This window comes from Schistocerca nitens, chromosome 4 (assembly GCF_023898315.1).
Source record: "Schistocerca nitens isolate TAMUIC-IGC-003100 chromosome 4, iqSchNite1.1, whole genome shotgun sequence".
NCBI lineage: Eukaryota > Metazoa > Arthropoda > Insecta > Orthoptera > Acrididae > Schistocerca > Schistocerca nitens.
In genome coordinates, this window is record NC_064617.1 from 511,388,470 (window position 1) to 511,409,801 (window position 21,332).

The 21,332-nt window shown below is 43.0% G+C and overlaps 1 non-coding gene across 1 annotated transcript; it reads right to left on the minus strand.

Annotated features, from left to right (window-relative positions):
• Nucleotides 1-17,272: 17,272 nt before the first annotated feature.
• On the minus strand, nucleotides 17,273-17,347 carry Trnai-uau (transfer RNA isoleucine (anticodon UAU)). The gene has a single exon. It is a non-coding gene; the product is annotated as a tRNA-Ile (tRNA).
• Nucleotides 17,348-21,332: the final 3,985 nt, after the last annotated feature.

The window sequence follows — 21,332 nt, forward strand, 5'->3', positions numbered from 1 at the left end:
GTCTCTTTTTTTCAACTTCTTCTCTCATACACTACTGGCCATTATAATTGCTACACCAAGAAGAAACGCAGATGATAAACGGGTATTCATTGTACAAATATATTACACTAGAACTGACATGTGATTACATTTCCACGCAATTTGGGTGCATAGATCCTTAGAAATCAGTACCCAGAACAACTACCTCTGGCCGTAATAACGGCCTTGATACGCCTGGGCATTGAGTCAATCAGAGCTTGGATGGCGTGTACAGGTACAGATGCCCATGCAGCTTCAACACGATAGCACAGTTCATCAAGAGTAGTGATTGGCGTATTGTGACGAGCCAGTTGCTCGGCCACCATTGACCAGACGTTTTCAATTGGTGAGAGATCTGGAGAACGTGCTGGCCAGGCCAACAGTCGAACATTTTCTGTATCCAGAAGGCCCGTACAGCACCTGCAACATGCGGTCGTGCATTATCCTGCTGAAATGTAGGGTTTCGCAGGGATCGAATGAAGGGTAGAGCCACGGGTCGTAACACATCTGAAATGCAACGTCCACTGTTCAAAGTGCCGTCAATGCGAACAAGAGGTGACCGAGACGGGTAACCAATGGCACCCCATACCATCACGCCGGGTGATACGCCAGTATGGCGATGACGAATACACGCTTCCAATGTGCGTTCACCGCGATGTCGCCAAACACGGATGCGACCACCACGATGCTGTAAACAGAACCTGAATTCATCCGAAAAAATGACGTTTTGCCATTCGTGCACCCAGGTTCGTCGTTGAGTACACCATCGCAGACTCTCCTGTCTGTGATGCAGCGTCAGGGGTAGCCGCAGCCATGGTCTCCGAGCTGATAGTCCATGCTGCTGCAAACTTCGTCGACTGTTCGTGCAGATGGTTTTTGTCTTGCAAACGTCCCCATCTGTTGACTCAGGGATCGAGACGTGGCTGCACGATCCGTTACAGCCATGCGGATAAGATGCCTGTCATCTCGACTGCTAGTGATACGAGGCCGTTGGGATCCAGCACGGCGTTCCATATTCTGCTAACAGTCATTGGATCTCGACCAACGCGAGCAGCAATGTCGCGATACGATAAACCGCAATCGCGATAGGCTACAATCCGACCTTTATCAAAGTCGGAAACGTGATGGTAAGTATTTCTCCTCCTCACACGAGGCATCACAATAACGTTTCACCAGGCAACGCCGGTCAACTGCTGTTTGTGTATGAGAAATCGGTTGGAAACTTTCCTCATGTCAGCATGTTGTAGGTGTCGCCACCGGCGCCAAACTTGCGTGAATGCTCTGAAAAGCCTATCGCAACATCTTCTTCCTGTCGGTTAAATTTCGCGTCTGAAGCACGTCGTCTTCGTGGTGTAGCAATTTTGATGTCTAGTAGTGTACTTTCTCGTTTAAGCACCTTCCTGATATCTACGTTCCTTAGTCAGTCCATTCTTGTTTTTCCCTTAACAGCTCTGAGAAATTTCATTTCCACTGCTTGCAGTCTGCTCCAGTCCTTTTCTGTCATTGCCCATGGTTCTCCTCCGTAGGTGACAATAGGGAAGTAATAACTCTTATACACAAGGGGTTTTGCTTTTTCTGAAACTTCTTTATTCCAAATCAGGTGTTTTATTGTTTGGTAGAAATTGCTTCCCTTCTGTAACCTCCTATTAATCTCGTTGGTTATTCTTCCATCAATACATTTTTCACTCCCTAAATAAGTGTAACTGTCTACCACTTTCAGGGGTCTCCATTCAAAGTAATATTTCCGTTGATCCGTTTGTCTCTTTCAAGTATCAGTTCTTCACTCTTATCTTTATTTTTAATCCATACCTTTACATTTTTTCCTTCTAAGCATCAAGTTGTAACTGTACATCTACCTCTTTATCGCCCCGTATTACCGTATCATCTGCAAAAATCATCTTTTTGTCTTTTTCTTTTACTATATCTTTAACTGACCTCTTCATTCCCTCCATCGCAACATTAAAAAGTGCAGGAGATAGAATACTTCCTTGTTTAAGTCCTTGTCTTATTTCGAAGTATTCAGAGTTCTCCAATGATGTTCTAATTCTACAATTGTGTCCTTTGTACATTGTCTTCATTACATTAATGTATCCATCTTCTATATTTATTTTCTTCATTTCTTCCCAGAGTCTTTCCTTCTTAACTGAGTCATTTGCCTTTTTTGTATCTATGAAAACCATTATCACCCTTTTGTTATACTCCCAACTTTCTTCCATCAGTTGACGGATAGAAAATATCAGGTCGATTGTGCTTCTCCCTTTCCTAAACCCACGCTGTTGTTCATTCAGCTTCTTTTCTATCTTTTCACTTATCCGATTTAGTAAAATTCTTTCAAAAATTTTGGCTGTATGACTCATAAGGGTTATTTCTCTGTAATTTCTACAAAGCCATTTACTGCGTTTTTTGAAGATGGGAACAATGTCTCCTCTTCTCTAATCTTCTTTGTGATCCTGCTTACCAAATCGGTAAATTCTTCTATATCTACCTCCACTCTTACAATTCTTATTCTTAACGGTTTATACTCTTTTTCACTACTTCATAGCAGCACTGATTCTCATACATCCATTTATTCTTGTATCGTACTGATTGCAGAAAATCCTTTTCATTGTGCTGAGGACCTTCTCTGGATCTTTCGTCTCCGTGACCACAGGGATGTGATCTGCGTAGTGCAGTGTGTATATCACGTGCTCATTTATTCTGATACCCACCTCAGTTGTTTCGCGAACTTGGTCTATAATTTCCTGGGAGTAAACATTGAACATAAGGGGACAGAGAGACATCCTTGTCTCACACTATTTCTAATTTTTATTTCTTGTTACTGACGAAAAGTCAGAATCACTACCACTTCGATCTTATAGAAGCTGTGTATCATCCACATGTCTTTGCATTTGAGACCCGCTTTCTTCAGTAGTCAGAAGTCTGTTTCCAGATAACATTATCAAGTGCCTTTTCCAGATCTACAAAGGCAATACGAGTATAAGTTGGTTGATTTTTCTGTATTTTGTATTTTATGAAGCCTCAGTGCCAAGATCTGGTCCATCGATCCTGATCCCTTCCTGAATCCAAACTTATTTTCACTGAGCATACCGTCACTATGCTCTTCCGTTCTCCTCAGGACCACCTTTATGAGAGTCATTGACGCATGCGATACTAGGCTAAAGATTCGATGCTGTTCACATTTTGTAGCTGCCGCCTTCTTCGGTACAGGAACCATGATGCATTTCTGGAAGTCAGTTGGTCTCTCTCCTGTGTTATGGAAAGACCTAATCAGTTTCAGCAGCATCATTTTCTTGCTGTTGCCAGAATTCTTGATGAGCTCTGCAGCAATGTCATCGATAATCATTGCTTTGGTGTCCCGTAGATCTTTCACAGCTTTCTCAAATGCTTCTTGCAGAAGGTCCCCTTCTTTGTCTGCTTCCTCTTCTTTTCCTACTAAATCGTACAGTAAAGGTGTTAGGTCATACAGTTCCTCAGCATATCCATCTCTTCACTACGTCTTCACGAAACGCCATTTTCTCCTCTTTGTCTTCTACTGTACCCGAGAGTGTTTTTTTGTGTTCCTTAAATAATTTATTCGTTTTTCCGCCGGCTATATCAGTTCTTACATTTTTCCTGTTTCCTTTCACTTGTCTGCAAATTTCCTCATGAAAAATTTCTTCTGTTTTCGTAAGCTTTTTACTTTTGAAATTCGTCAGTTCATGTATTTACTTTTTTCTTGTTCGTGAATTGTGTTTTTGCTTAGCCTTCTGTTTTCCATAAGCTGAATATCATATGCTGTAATCCACTACTTTTGGGCTTTAGTTTTCCCAACGATCTTTCTTGCTGCTTTATATATACCAGACTTAATTTGTTCCCAGGCTTCTTTACTCCGTCGTGTTAGAAATTTTAACTAGGTTTCCTGTTTGCTGTGCATAATTCCTTGCCAGTGCCACGGTTTTCAGTTTTCCATTTCCAATTTATGTTTTGGTGGCTTTTTATTCAGACGTTAGAATCTGAATAAAATTTTCATCACGGCCTGGTTGTCTGCAGGCGGATAGCTCCTGCAGTCTTTTACTTAGTTTCTGAAACGTGATTTCACTAAAATTCAGTCAATATGTTGCCTCCTTAAGTCTCCTGGGGCCATCCAGAAGCACCTCCTACGCTTGTAATGTTGGAAGCAGAACTCAATTAGTCGGACTACTCTTCCAAGTTCCATAGTTGCTGGCTATCCACTCTTCGGTTCTTCACCCAAACTGGCGTGTCGGTCCACCGTAACAAAGAGGTTTTCATCTGCCTTAACATATCTTATCACATTACTTATTTCTTCAATATTTCTTAAACTACCGCATCCTTTTCCTTGGACGTTGCCGTGTACTATTGTGTTACCTTAATGAACTTTGCTTCTGAATTATCCTAGTGTTATTTTGTACAAACTCCTCGACACCTGAGCCAATGTTCTTTCTTAAAATTACTCCAAGTCTTCCCACTCCTGGCCTGTCTTGATCAGTTCTGATATGAATGATTCTGTATTCTCCAGCCTCGATGACTCCTTATTGAAACCGTCTCTTCTCCTATACGCCAAAATATCGGCTTCCACCCTTTAAAAAATGGTTCAAATGGCTCTGAGCACTATGGGATTTAACTGCTGAGGTCATCAGTCCCCTAGAACTTAGAACTATTTAAGCCTAACTAATCTAAGGACATCACATACATCCATGTCCGAGGCAGGATTTGAATCTGCGACCGTAGGCGGTCGCGCGGTTCCACACTGTAGAGCTTAGAACCCCTCGGCCAATCCTGCCGGCTCCACCCTTCCCTTTCAAGTTTTAGGTTTCCTAGTTTGCTGCAATGCAGCTTGTTCTCACAGTCCAAATGACTGTTTTAAAACTGGGACTGTTGTTCTTCACTTGCCTGTATATTTTACAGTCCTCATGCGGAGAACAAATTGGCAGACTGCTTTATGTCAGGAAAATTTAGAGATGATGGTTTAATTCTGATGTTTTGGATATCTGTGGATGTTTAATTGGGTGATTTCACTTTTTCTTAAATATCCTATGCCGCTGATCATGAATTGGCTCTTCCGCCTTCCGAAATGGTTTGTCATTTTCAGGGTAAGAGGATGCTCTACCCCCAAAAGCTGCGGTGATGACGTGTATTTGTCATCCCCTCTTTACCATGGGGAGGTGTAGATCTGTAATTCCCCTTCACCGAGTGTAGGACCTTAACGTATTTCCTAGATGACTTCAGTGCTTGAACTGCCCTTTAAAAAATTACAGATCAACCTACTCAGATGGTCTTTCCCTTCCACTGCACAAAGATTCTTAGACTCATTTTTTCTCTTTGCTCAAGTAACCCATATAAACCAAAAAAATAAAAAGGATCCATATACCCCAGGCTGAGGCATATGGAATAGGTAGAAACGTTATATAAGGAAGACCGTATACTTCAGAACTAGTTAGGCTGGATTTTATTTATTTCCAAGCTATTCAACAGAGAGACTGCGCATTGTTGTGTACGCAACACCCTGAAAATACGTGAAGCTAGCAACGCCCTTTCAGATTTCAAAAGCGGTTTAGTTCGAAAGAGGGAACTAACTACATGTAGTGTCTCAATGAGACCGTCTTACTAATGAAGCCATTGTCTCTGGAACTTAATTAAACTGGGAGCACATTTCAGAGGAATGTCCTCCTAAAGAAAGAGAACATTGAATTTCGTCAGGCGGCGTTGGAAAAGAGTCTCTGGAACAATATATTGGGTGACTTTCCCATATCTGCAAATACTCAAACGATATACAGAATTTTTTTTTTTTGTTTTTCTTGTTGGTTTGATGTGGATCAACACCAATTCCTTTCTTGTGCCAATATATTCATCTCAGAATAGCATTTACAACTATGCCCAATATCCTGACAGCCTGTGCTTACGCCGCCATTGATCTGGACAGATGCACTTCCCCGGCCAATTTCACAGCAATTTCGACAAAGACCAATAATGAAGTCGGCTATGAGGAGGCGCAGGAATGACCGGCTTCTAGACGATACGTCAACAATCATCGGGAAATCCAGTAGTTTCCATTGTGGGCTAACCACCAACGTCGCTGAATCCTTACCCTTCCTAGATGCACGTGAGAATTACAAGTGAATAAGTAAAACGTCTTTTGAACAATAATATTCAGATAATTGACAAAAACTTGCCAAATCGTGATTTGTTTACATTTAGTGCCGGTGTTCGGTTATAGTCAAATGATTTCTGTTAAAAACAAGAGAACTGGTAGTTAGAACATGTGTATGAAATTAAACGAGGAAAGAAAAGAGATGGTAAATTCCCCGGACCATTTATAGGATGAGGAGGCAGCGTCGCCATGATCGATGTACATTGTCAGGTATAAGTTGGCTATGGAGAGCCAATGGGATGTGAGAGTGCCCAGCAGTAAGGCTGGTAAGCTGGAGGTTAATTAAGATTCGCCCCATCAACTCTGTGTTACATGGAGTACAAAATATATGCCAGAGAAGGTATCTAGAACAAATAACCAACAAAATCATAATGATATAGTATCAATGTAAAACTAAACATGTACCTACCTACATGTTTAATTTGACGTCGATACTACACCAGAATATTTTATGATGTGAAGCTGGCAGTAGCCGAAACCGGTAATAGTGAAGTGTAAAAATTTGTGTAATCAAGACGGACCTGTACAATTAAGTGCCAAAAATATGATCAAGAACTCATTTTCAGACTTTATGCCTTCAGTTGATAAAATCAGCATGTTTTAAACGTCAGAAATGTTCGGAAGTAATTATAAAGTTAATACTCATTATTACACTCTACAGTTAATTGTATTGAAATTCTGACATTAGCCATAGAGGGGCGGGCGTGGTGGTTAGTACACTGGACTCACATTCTGGAGGGAGACGGTTCAAACCCTCGTCCCGCCATCCTGATTTAGTTTTTCCGTGATTTCCCTAAATCTCTTCAGAGAAATGCAGGGGTGGCTCCTTTGAAAGGTCACCGCCGATTTCCTTACTATCCTTCCCCAATACGAGCTTGTGCTCCGTTTCTAATGACTTCGTTGTCGACGGGACGTTAAGGGGAGGTTTACTATCTTTGGCCCGAAAAAAGCATGTTCTTTGAGAATTTTTTTTCTCGGGATATGTTATAGATATCAATGTCAAATTTGGTCAAAATGTTTGATATCTCATCTATATAATGGAAATTTTTCGACTGGAAGTGTACAAGAGCAAAGGCGGAAGTGCCGTCGGACGAAGCAAAATTTCGATGTAGACCTCCACGAGCCGTATGTCACAGGTCAGCCGGCTCGTCTGAAATCAAAATTAAGTTGACGTGGGCGAAGTATATAAGATTCTTTAGGAGTTGTACCTCGCTTAAGTTATTTGAACCATAGGAAACAAAATGGCGACCATTTGAAAAAAATTGGTTTCCTTTCATCGATTTTTCGACTTCGTCACCAAGTAAAAATATTTATAGTTGATGGTTCAGAATAAAAGTGTTACAACTCCTAGACAATTTAGTTAGCTTCGTCGGAAACAAAGAATCATGCCAATCGGTTCTGTAGATTTGAAGTTACCATACCGCGAGTTTAAAAACGTTATTTCGAGAAAAACGCGTTTTAAGTTTTGACTACATATAAATGCAATATTAAGCAACGTACGTTCAATCTACTATACCGGATCCATAAACTAATCCTTCCTCTTCCTCATAGAGGGCGTTCTGCTCGATCTGGGCCATCCTGTGCTGCTCCAGAGCCGCTCGTACGGCCGGTGACAAGCGGTTTTCGGCCGCTTGAATCCGCAGGTCGTCCGAATGCTTGGCGAACTGCGTCGAATAGAGTCGCAGGGTGACGTCCCGTCGTTTTCATTGTCTTCAGAATTGCTTAATACCCTTCATTGAAGCTGCTCACTGCCAGGAAAGTCGCAATCTCCACAGTCTTCGCACCAGAATGCTTGGGGGCTAACATCCTGACAAACACGTTATTTCATTTGAATGTTGTGTGTTTCCTCCCATGCACCGGTTAAATAACTTGTCCTCCGAAAGAAGGAAACAAAAATGGTGCGTGAAAAAGGCAGATTTCAGGCAGGTGCATTTTTTGTTCAAGCGCGAATGACAAACATTTACGTTCCGTATTCAGAAAAACCGTTTCAGGGGTGGATTCTAAACACTTTTATGGATCCAAAAAAGCAATTAAAAAATCGATTTTTTGAACTAAAAGATAGTAAACCTTCCCTTAAGCACTAATCTCCACCTCCTCCGATATTATCCGCAACTGGACTCTGAAATAAAATAGATGGCTGCAAGTGGAAATTTGTACGGTACCCGGGACTCGAACCCTGATTTTATGTTTACACGAGCCTTAACAATTTTGGATGGGACCCGTGGTCTAGGGGTAGCGTCTTTGATTCATAATCAAAACGTCTTCGAACCCGGGTTCGATCCCCGCCACTGCCTAAATTTTGATAAATAATCAGCGTTGGCGGCCGAAGACTTCCGGCATAAGGAGTCAGCCTCATTCTGCCAACGGCCTTGTCAAAGAGAGCGGAGGAGCGGATAGAGGTTCAGGGCACTCTCTTGTCCTAGGGGTGGGAAATTGCCCCTAAAGGCGGAAGAATCAGCAATGATCAACGACATGAGGATGCAGAAGGCAATGGATACCACTGCATTAAAGACACGTAATGTGTATCCACAGGACATGTGGTCTGTAATTGAAGAAGTGTCATGATGATCTCTCCATTGGCAAAAGATTCCGGAATAGTCCCCCATTCGGATCTCCGGGAGGGGACTGCCAAGGGGGAGGTTACCATGAGAAAAAGATTGAATAATCAACGAAAGGATAACGTTCTACGAGTCGGGGCGTGGAATGTCAGAAGCTTGAACGTGGTAGGGAAACTAGAAAATCTGAAAAGGGAAATGCAAAGGCTCAATTTAGATATCGTAGGGGTCAGTGAAGTGAAGTGGAAGGAAGAAAAGGATTTCAGGTCAGATGAGTATCGGGTAATATCAACAGCAAGAAAATGGTATAACAGGTGTAGGATTCGTTATGAATAGGAAGGTAGGGCAGAGGGTGTGTTACTGTGAACAGTTCAGTGACCGGGTTGTTCTAATCAGAATCGACAGCAGACCAACACCGACAATGATAGTTCAGGTATACATGCCGACGTCGCAAGCTGAAGATGAACAGATAGAGAAAGTGTATGAGGATATTGAAAGGGTAATGCAGTATGTAAAGGGGGACGAAAATCTAATAGTCATGGGCGACTGGAATGCAGTTGTAGGGGAAGGAATAGAAGAAAAGGTAACAGGAGAATATGGGCTTGGGACAAGGAATGAAAGAGGAGAAAGACTAATTGAGTTCTGTAACAAGTTTCAGCTAGTAATAGCGAATACCCTGTTCAAGAATCACAAGAGGAGGAGGTATACCTGGAAAAGGCCGGGAGATACGGGAAGATTTCAATTAGATTACATCATGGTCAGACAGAGATTCCGAAATCAGATACTGGATTGTAAGGCGTACCCAGGAGCAGATATAGACTCAGATCACAACATAGTAGTGATGAAGAGTAGGCTGAAGTTCAAGACATTAGTCAGGAAGAATCAATACGCAAAGAAGTGGGATACGGAAGTACTAAGGAATGACGAGATATGTTTGAAGTTCTCTAACGCTATAGATAGAGCAATAAGGAATAGCGCAGTAGGCAGTACAGTTGAAGAGAAATGGACATCTCTAAAAAGGGCCATCACAGAAGTTGGGAAGGAAAACATAGGTACAAAGAAGGTAGCTGCGAAGAAACCATGGGAACAGAAGAAATAATTCAGTTGGTTGATGAAAGGAGGAAGTAAAAAAATGTTCCGGGAAAATCAGGAATACAGAAATACAAGTCGCTGAGGAATGAAATAAATAGGAAGTGCAGGGAAGCTAAGACGAAATGGCTGCAGGAAAAATGTGAAGACATCGAAAAAGATATGATTGTCGGAAGGACAGACTCAGCATACAGGAAAGTCAAAACAACCTTTGGTGACATTAAAAGCAACGGTGGTAACATTAAGAGTGCAACGGGAATTCCACTGTTAAATGCAGAGGAGAGAGCAGATAGGTGGAAAGAATACACTGAAAGCCTCTATGAGGGTGAAGATTTGTCTGATGTGATAGAAGAAGAAACAGGAGTCGATTTAGAAGAGATAGGGGATCGGAATTTAAAAGAGCTTTGGAGGACTTACGGTCAAATATGGCAGAAGGGATAGATAACATTCCATCAGAATTTCAAAAATCATTGGGGGAAGTGGCAACAAAACGACTATTCACGTTGGTGTGTAGAATATATGAGTCTGGCGACATACCATCTGACTTTCGGAAAAGCATCATCCACACAATTCCGAAGACGGCAAGAGCTGACAAGCGCGAGAATTATCGCACAATCAGCTTAACAGTTCATGCATCGAAGCTGCTTACAAGAATAATATACAGAAGAATGGAAATGAAAATTGAGAATGCGCTAGGTGACGATCAGTTTGGCTTTAGGAAAAGTAAAGGGACGAGAGAGGCAATTCTGACGTTACGGCTAATAATGGAAGCAAGGCTAAAGAAAAATCAAGACACTTTCATAGGATTTGTCGACCTGCAAAAAGCGTTCGACAATATAAAATGGTGCAAGCTGTTCGGGATTTTGAAAAAAGTAGGGGTAAGCTATAGGGAGAGACGGGTCATATACAATATGTACAACAACGAAGAGGGAATAATAAGAGTGGACGATCAAGAACGAAGTGCTCGTATTAAGAAGGGTGTAAGACGAGGCTGTAACCTTTCGCCCCTACTCTTCAATCTGTACATCGAGGAAGCAATGATGGAAATAAAAGAAAGGTTCAGGAGTGGAATTAAAATACAAGGTGAAAGGATATCAATGATACGATTCGCTGATGACATTGCTATCCTGAGTGAAAGTGAAGAAGAATTAAATGATCTGTTGAACGGGATGAACAGTCTAACAGTCTAATGAGTACACAGAAACATAACATCAGGGTTGATAGTCACGAAGTCAATGAAGTTAAGGAATTCTGCTACCTAGGCAGTAAAATAACCAGTGACGGACGGAGCGAGGAGGACATCAAAAGCAGACTCGCTATGGCAAAAAAGGCATTTCTGGCCAAGAGAAGTCTAATAATATAAAATACCGGCCTTAATTTGAGGAAGAAATTTCTGAGGATGTACGTCTGGGGTACAGCATTGTATGGTAGTGAAACATGGACTGTGGGAAAACCGGAACAGAAGAGAATCGAAGCACTTGAGATGTGTTGCTATAGACGAATGTTGAAAATTAGGTGGACTGATAAGGTAAGGAATGAGAAGGTTCTACGCAGAATCGGAGAGGAAAGGAATATGTGGAAAACACTGATAAGGAGAAGGGACAGGATGATAGGACATCTGCTAAGACATGAGGGAATGACTTCCATGGTACTAGAGGGAGCTGTAGAGGGCAAAAACTGTAGAGGAAGACAGAGATTGGAATACGTCAAGCATATAATTGAGGACGTAGGTTGCAAGTGCTACTCTGAGATGAAGAGGTTAGCACAGGAAAGGAATTCGTGGCGGGCCGCATCAAACCAGTCAGTAGACTGATGTAAAAAAAAAAAAAAAAAAAAAAACAATTTTGGCTATCTCAGCACGCTTCCATGCATCCTAAATACCTGACATGCCGCACGCTGCACACATACTCTCCATTATCCTCATTACCTGCAGCTTCAGGCTGAGTGATTCTTGCTCAGGTAGCCGAAGCGGTTAAGGCAACCACTCGCGTATAGCGGGAACTACGGTTTCGAGTCCCGGTCTGGCACAAAATTTTCACTTTTTGCCATTGAATTTAATTCAATGTCCGAGTGGACTAAAGTCGGAATTTCAGTTTCGTCATGCTTGTCTAGGGTTTCGAAGTCAAGGAAACAACTGCTGTGTGTTCTCTTAAACACGACCGAAAGAACAGATATCACACATAAATTCGAAAGAGTAGACGCGCCATCTGCATCGCCTTTCGGTAACGTAGGATGCTGGCCACACTAAAAATGTTAGATTCAGCTCGCAGGTGACAGCACCTTCCTTCGGTCTACCCGGTTGGCAATCTCCTGAAAGCTGCAGCGCCAGCAAAAGGCAAGACCCAAGTGTACATAAATTTAGGGAGATGCTGGAATCGGTATGAGAAAGCAAAGATATTAACTTCGTGTGCACAAAGGCACGGCGTGGTTATCGCTAACGAAGCTTTCCATCACTTTGTTAGCCAAAGGAAAGCCTGCTATACTGACCCTAATTTTGACAAAATCCCAAGTACCATCAAAGTCAAATATTGTTTAGTGGCATGATAGAAGAATTCAACGGAAATGGGAGGAGATGAGAATCTAATGGTTCATGAAACCCCACGCCTATGTTGTCTCTACATGCGCTATTTCTTTTATAACGCGACTCAAGAACGTCACAAGTGATTTCGCAAATATCGGCACAGGTTGAAACTTTCTGTCGTTGTGAAGAAGGATATCACGTAGACCACCTTCCATTTGGGTACATTAGACGGTACGAAAGTGTGGTATTCCTCTTACACAAACGTGTGAGTATCGGTAATTGTTGCTGGTCTCTGAGTCGGTTCTGCCACTAAAGCGGAGGTCAAAGTGGTTTTTGAGGTGTTTTCGCTGCATATTTGCACATCAAACAGCAATACGCGTATCACGCAACTGCTGAAAAAAAAGCATTTTACACCAATTCAGTTGATATTAATGAGACTCTGATTATATCCTTTCGTCGGTCAGTAAAGATGCGTGTTGGTTTTTGCACGCGTAGCTTGGGTTCATTAAACAATTCTTCTTTGTTCTTCTTTAACCACAGAGCAGGAAAAGTATAAAGCATTTTGCGCAAAAAATTACCAACTAAATTCAACTCTCAGACGAATTACTTCGCAGAACCAAGCTTGGAGCAATTATGCACTTTACTTATGAATAAAGGAAATGAATTTCCTGTATGAGTCCGCGACCATTGTGAATATTTGGTGCATAAATCGTCTAGATTGCTTGTGAATTTGATAATTTATTATTCCATTTTTGCTGTTGCCATCCTCCGATACTAAGAAACTTCGAACTTGCGAAACAAGGATCAGTGTTAGTATTATAAATCTATGCCTAATCGGTTTCTCAACTAATGACTTCTTAATTGACACTGCACTTGTGACTATGGAGCATTCTCCGTCATTCACTTGGACTGTAAGAGCACTTCGTTCACTTAGAAAGCCTGATGGATTTTCACCTGAAAAAGAAGGCCTAAAATTACAATGTTTATAAACTTTAGCAGAGTTTTGAAGAAGTTGGTTTACTGCAGCGTGAAGACTAATTATTAGTTCTCGTATTTTAGGTAAATATATATTTTTTATGCAAATACATAATTTAAATTTTTTTTATAATCATAGAAATCCTTGTTTTTTAGTTATTAGTACATAATATTCGCACTTATTATTAGAAGCAGGAAGAATCTGTGAGCTATTTGATCTTAATATAAACACCCCCTATCCTAAATGCAGAATGTAGGTTTTTCTATTCCTACGCATCAGCTTGCAGCTGTGATTTCGTTGTCCATAGCAAGATTGCAGCACGTGTCTCACCTTCCTCCCACCTCAGCCACCTGCTATTAATTTCTGGTACTATGAAGTGCGAAGCAACACTACAATGCCTGAAGCAAAAGTAGTAACAAGTTATGGTTCGTGACAATGTGCTGAAGAATTCAAGAATCATTTTAGTTCATATGGACGCGTCCTGTTCTGCCACCCGTGTGAGACAGCAAAATGGTTCAAATGGCTCTGAGCACTATGGGACTCAACTGCTGTGGTCATTAGTCCCCTAGAACTTAGAACTACTTAAGCCTAACTAACCTAAGGACTTCACAAACATCCATGCCCGAGGCAGGATTCGAACCCGCGACCGTAGCAGTCGCACGGTTCCGGACTGCGCGCCTAGAACCGCGAGACCACCGCGGCCGGCGTGAGACAGCAGTAAAGGCTGAACATCAATACTGATTTCCAGTTACACAATACCTGGACGGCAAGAAACATACCGCTGGGGTTTCGCACCTGATGAAAGAAGAACCTCTAAATAGTGATGCACTTTAGGTTATTCTGCAGGCCGTGATACTTTTTCAGCTTATTGTGAAGATTTGTGTATGGCATTTGCGTCAGTCAACACACCTTTTTAAAACGCAAATAACCTAGTGTTAAGGGAGTTTCTCCCCATGTATTCAAATTTCAACTCTGCTGAAGAGTTAAGGAGAAAATTGTGCCGTCTAAAGCGTTACCAACAAACTATACAGCAAGTTCGTTCCATGTGTGAACAAGCAGGAAAATTGGGAGTGTCATTTGGAAATTTGTGGTAAGTTCCTGAGGGACCAAACTGCTGAGGTCATCTACATCTACATCTACATCCGTACTCCGCAAGCCACCTGATAGTGTGTGGCGGAGGGTAACTTGAGTACCTCTATCGGTTCTCCCTTCTATTCCAGTCTCGTATTGTTCGTGGAAAGAAGGATTGTCGGTATGCCTCTGTGTGGGCTCTAATCTTTCTGATTTTATCCTCATGCTCTCTTCGCGAGATATACGTAGGAGGGAGCAATATACTGCTTGACTCATCGGTGAAGGTATGTTCTCGAAACTTTAACAAAAGTCCGTACCGAGCTACTGAGCGTCTCTCCTGCAGAGTCTTCCACTGGAGTTTATCATCTCCGTAACGCTTTCGCGATTACTAAATTATCCTGTAACGAAGCGCTCTGCTCTCCGTTGGATCTTCTCTATCAACCCTATCTGGTACGGATCCCACACTGCTAAGCACTATTCAAGCACTGGGCGAACATACTGTATGTACTTTGTTTTCGGATTGCGTTTTCTTAGGATTCTTCCAATGAATCTCAGTCTGGCACCTGCTTTACCGACGATCAACTTTATATGATCATTCCATTTTAAATCACCCCTAATGCGTACTCCCAGATAATTTATGGAATTAACTGCTTCCAGTTGCTGAGCTGCTATATTGTAGCTAAATGGGAAGGGATCTTTCTTTCTATGTATTCGCAGCACATTACACTTTTCTACATTGAGATTCAATTGCCATTCCCTGTCCCATGCGTCAATTCGCTGCAGATCCTCCTGCATTTCAGTACTATTTTCCATTGTTACAACCTCTCGATATACCACAGCATCATCCGCAAAAAGCCTCAGTGAACTTCCGATGTCATCCACAAGGTCATTTATGTACATTGTGAATAGCAACGGTCCTACGACACTCCCCTGCGGCACACCTGAAATCGCTCTTACTTCGGAAGACTTCTCTCCATTGAGAATGACATGCTGCGTTCTGTCATCTAGGAACTCTTCAATCCAATCACACAAATGGTCTGATAGTCCATATGCTCTTACTTTGTTCATTAAACGACTGTGGGGAACTGTATCGAACGCCTTGTGGAAGTCAAGAAACACGGCATCTACCTGGGAACCCGTGTCTATGGCCCTCTGAGTCTCGTGAACGAATAGCGCAAGCTGGGTTTCACACGATCGTCTTTTTCGAAATCCATGCTGATTCCTACAGAGTAGATTTCTAGTCTCCAGAAAAGTCATTATACTCGAACATAATGCGTGTTCCAAAATTCTACAACTGATCGACGTTAGAGATATAGGTCTATAGTTCTGCACATCTGTTCGACGTCCCTTCTTGAAAACGGGGATGACCTGTGCCCTTTTCCAATCCTTTGGAACGCTACGCTCTTCTAGAGACCTACGGTACACCGCTGCAAGAAGGGGGGCAAGCTCCTAGGCTAACACGCTACTTAATCTAACTAACTTACGCTAAGGACAATACACACACCAATGCCCGAGGGAAGACTACAACCTCCGACTGATGGAGCCGCACGAACCATGGCAAGGCGCCCGAGACCTCACGGCTACCCCGCGCGGTGGCGGTGTCATTGTTGGGATATTTCGAACATATTTTTTTCTGCTAACAAGTCAAAAAATTTGTGCGGATTTTGATAATGTTTTACTGCTAATAACATATGTTGCAGCATAATGAAGAATGCAGTGGCAACTCTTGTTGTCAGTTTCCCTAAAATGATATACGGTACATGCATACAGCAAGATTTATATAGCCTTGCCGCAGCGGTAACACCGGTTCCAATCAGGATGTGGCTAACACTGAGATGGACGATCGTCAGGGTGTACCGAGCGCCGTTGGCGAGCGGGGTACACTCAGCACTTTTTAAGCCAATTGAGGAACTACCTGATTGAGAAGTAGCGGCACCGGTCACTAAAACTGACAACGGCTGGGAGAGAGCTGTGCTGAGCACGTGCCCCTCCATACCTGCATTCAGTGACGACTATCAGCTGAGAACGACACGGCAGTCGGTTGGTACCCCTGGGCCTACCCAGGCCTATTGAGACGATGTTAAGAAATTGGAGCTGTATATTTTAATGTGGATAAACTGATTACTGATGGGAAAATACGCTGAGGTGAAAAAATCATGGATAGCAATATGCACATGTACATATGGTGGTATTATCGCGTACGCACGACATAAAAGGACAGTGCATGTACTCAGGTGATTCATGTGAAAAGGTTTCCGACGTGATCATGGCCGCACGAACGGAACTGACAGACTTTGACGACGGGATGGTAGTTGGAGCTAGAAGCGTGGGACATTCCATTTCGGAAACTGTTAGGGAATTCCAAATTCCGAGATCCACAGTGTCAAGAGCGTGCCGAGAATACCACCAAATTTCGGGCATTACCTCTCCTCACGGGCAACTCAGTGGCCGACTCGCTTAACTCTTTTTCTAGACTACCGAAGCGAGTGCCTTTGCTAACAGAACGACATCGCCTGCCTCTTCTGGACTCGTGACCATATCGCTTGGACCCTAGACTACTAGAAAACAGTGAGCAGGTCGGATGAGTCCTGATTTTAGTTGGTAAGAACTGACGGTAGGGTTCGAATGTGACGCAGGCCCTAGGATACCATGGACACAAATTGTCAACAAGGCACTGTTGAAGCTGGTGGTGGCTTCATAGTGGTGTGGGCTGTGCTTACAATTTTTGTACTAGATTGTCTAGTACAACTGAGCCGATTGTTGACTGGAAATGGTTATGTTCGGCTACTTGGACATAATATGCAACCATTAATGGACTTGAAATGATAATTAAATGGACACCCTAGCTGCAAACAGGCGTTGATGTACTTCATTGGGGACATGTTGAAAATGTGTGCCCCGACCGGGACTCGAACCCGGGATCTCCTGCTTATATGGCAGACGCTCTATCCATCTGAGCCACCGTGGGCACAGAGGATAGTGCGTCTGCAGGGACGTATCCCTTGCACGCTCCCCGTGAGATCCACATTCCCAACATGTCCACACCACTTCGTTCGTAGTGCGCCTAATAGATGTTTGCCCATCATACTCATTACTCGTGGCAGATTAATCTACCAAGTCCCGTACGAGTTCGGGCATAGCGTGTGCGTTCGCACAAGAAGGTCAATGGCCGGGAAGCCATATTTTAACTATATATGACGGTAGTATCTGTTCCCGAAAGAACAGTTACCGTGGATGACCATGCAGCTTTGCTAGAAATGAAATGATAATTAAAAGAACACCCTAGCTGCAAACAGGCGGTTGATGTAAGCAGGAGATCCCGGGTTCGAGTCCCGGTCGGGGCACACATTTTCAACATGTCCCCAATGAAGTACATCAACGCCTGTTTGCAGCTAGGGTGTCCATTTAACTATCATTTCATTTCTAGGAAAGCTGCATGGTCATCCACGGTAACTGTTCTTTCGGGAACAGATACTACCGTCCCATATAGTTAAAATATGGCTTCCCGGCCATTGACCTTCTTGTGTGAACGCACACGCTATGCCCGAACTCGTACGAGACTTGGTAGATTAATCCGCCACGAGTAATGAGTATGATGGGCAAACATCTATTAGGCGCACTACGAATGTAGTGGTGTGGACATGTTGGGAATGTGGATCTCACGGGGAGCGTGAAAGGGATAAGTCCCTGCAGACGCTCTATCCATCTGAGCCACCGTGGGCACAGAGGATAGTGCGTCTGCAGGGACTTATCCCTTTCACGTAAGCAGGAGATCCCGGGTTCGAGTCCCGGTCGGGGCACACATTTTCAACATGTCCCCAATGAAGTAAATCAACGCCTGTTTGCAGCTAGGGTGTCCATTTAATTATCATTTCATTTCTAGCAAAGCTGCATGGTCATCCAAGGTAGCTGTTCTTTCGGGAACATAATTTGGTAAACCATATAGCTGGTGACGTCATTACTTTCAGAATCCTGGAAAGTAGTAAAGATGGTCTTGGAATCGGATTCTCGTTTCCTCTTGCAACCTATGACAGACCACGTATTCATTCTCACTATATTAATTCCATTCATCCTCAGAAGACGCGGAACCTTTAAAGATCGGAACTGAGAGTTCCTTACAGTGCGAGATGGGCCCTATTTTTAGAGGATTGCCGGGGTAAAAGACAGCATAATGCTGGCTGCACTTGCTAACAGTTTTAGTCCTGTATATGAGGCACACATTACAGTCACTTAAACTATACTTGGGTTTTAGACGAACAGTGGAAAATTCCGTTTTCCTTTTGTCGTGTCACGAAGCATTGCCTCTCGTGTATGATACACATTATGCATAAACCGTCTGTTATCCTGGTTTCCGAACGGTTTATCGAAATAAAATTTAAAGCTGCCCACGAATGAGGATGCTATACTTCACCTTAGCTCATGTTCTGGCTATCAACCATACATACAGGGTGATTTCGCTGAATGAGGCAGAAACGGCAGGAAACGAAACTCGAGGGGATAATTAGTTGAATAGGTCATATGAAGAACTCGCCGAAGATGCAATCCAAGAGACGCGCGTCCCCTTGAAAATGGAGGTAATACAGCGTTGAGTGTACGTTTCTGTAAGACAGGGTTGACTCTACATTTCTGTGACTGAAAGCACTCATGAGAACACATAAGGCAAATGGGAATGTTCTGGTTGTACTACTGTTTTAGCTCCATATAGAAGAGATCATGTCGTCCAGCATGGGAGGCAGTGTCGCCTGCAGGATGTGTGGATGTGCCTCGTCTGTGAGACGTTACGGAAGGATGATTGGTCAAGTGACGCAGCTGTCAATAATTGCTGCACACACATTGGGGCTGAGCCCTTTGCTGACCGTTCGTTATCATGATAACATGGGGATTCTCCATAGCCCACAGACGAAGGTGGAGGTAGTCTCAGTTGTGAATAGGATGGATGACAGGTATCTTAGAACCATGGTGGCCTGTGCTACGAAACAATGACCGTCCTCACAAAAACCAGTCCGTTTGTAGTAAGGTCCTCAGGTGTTAATTTTTTTTTAGCGTCCCGTCGACAACGAGGTCATTAGAGACGGAGCACAAGCTCGGGTTAGGGAAGGATGGGGAAGGAAATCGGCCGTGCCCTTTCAAAGGAAGCGTCCCGGCATTTGCCTGAAACTATTTAGGGAAATCACGGAAAACCTAAATCAGGATGGCTGGATACGGGATTGAACCGTCGTCCTCCCGAATGCGAGTCCAGTGTGCTAACCACTGCGCCACCTCGCTCGGTCAGGCGTTATAAGTGACGTGCACAATGGCAGTTGACCTGTAGAATGTTTCACATGATTGTCTGGTTTAAACCATGCTGGCCAGCCACTTGCTGATGTTGACGGACTCACTGTTAAAGATATTTTACATACCCCCTTACAACACATTTTCAGTCATATATCAATATGACATTTTCTGCTCCTTATTCTTTCAGGCATATTTTCCTGCCGTTTGTCCCCATTCACCAACATCACCCTGTACGAAGGAAGTATCAGATTATTTATACAGTACTTTCGTATTTTTAAAAAAAAAAAGAGTCGCAACTAGAACTGAGAAACCAGAAAATAGGTTCCTATTTTACTGTATCTCGGACTCCCAAATCTTACAATGAAAATTATAATGCTGTGTACTTACTATAGCTAACATATTGTACTTACTGTCGTTTGTGTTCATCAGATATCACTCAGCCACAAAAACTGATGTACAAGTGCGGAAGAAGCCACGGTTCTTGAACATTAACTTTTATCTCGTAGACTTTCCCTGCGTAGTAACTACTGATATTCTTCACGGGTTTGCAGCCGTATCATGTCGTCATCCAGACACCTCTTCAGGTGAGTTAATGCTCGTGCACTGCCTCGCCAGAACTGAATTCCAGCCACAACGACGGAAACCTTTATACACCGCGGACAGAGCACCGCGCGTGCGCGAGATGATGGGCAGCGCCTCCTGGCGGCAAGTAGACACGCAGCGCGCCGGTGGGAGTAGACGGCGAAAATGATAAATCGCAGCAGCACTAGTTCGAAGAATCCAGTGATCGAAAAGAAGACCATTGTTGTTTAATGTCGGACAAAATCGGATTCCATATCTTAGAGGAAAACCTTTATCCCTGTTTATAATATTACTTGATATTCTAATTTCAATGGATTCTTTCAGAACACATTCTCAATAGCGAGAAGCAGGAGATGTCAATTTTGTCTTGTCTTACATCATCCTGTGTCCTTCGTTAAGGTAGTGTTCCACCACTGCCGATTTCTCAGCCTGGAACAACCGAGTGTGCCGATGATGTTCCACACACCGGTCCTGAATAGTTCGAATAGTTTGACCAATATACTTCTTTCCACAGTGACACGGGATTTCATAAACTCCGGGCTTCCTCAAACCCAAATTATCTTTAACTGAGCCAAGAAGGGCTCTAGTCTTGGCCACCGGCGTAAAAACACTTTTAGTATCATATTTTCTTAAAATTCATGAAACTTTGGATGATATACTTCCCGCAAAGGGTGGATAAGCAACAGCTTCAAAAGTATCATTTATTGGCTCGCGTGACGGATCAAACTGAAGAGCACGGCATATTTGTTGTTCCGTATATCCATTCTGTTTAAAAACAATCTTCAAATGATCAAGTTCTTCTTTCAAATGTTCCTCGCCAGAAATGGCATAAGCTCTTTTCACCAGAGTCCGAAAAACTCCACTACGTTGGTGTGGTGGATGACACCTGGTCGCATGAAGATAGCGGTCAGTAGGAGTAGGCTTCCGATACACACTGGGTCCAAAAGTCCCAACGTCCTTTCTTTGAACCAAAAAATCAAGAAATGGAAGTTTACCATCACTTTCAGTTTCCACAGTAAATTGAATATTCGGATATAGACAATTAAAATGACCTAAAAAGCGATTCAAAGCATCAATTCCATGTGGCCAAACCATAAA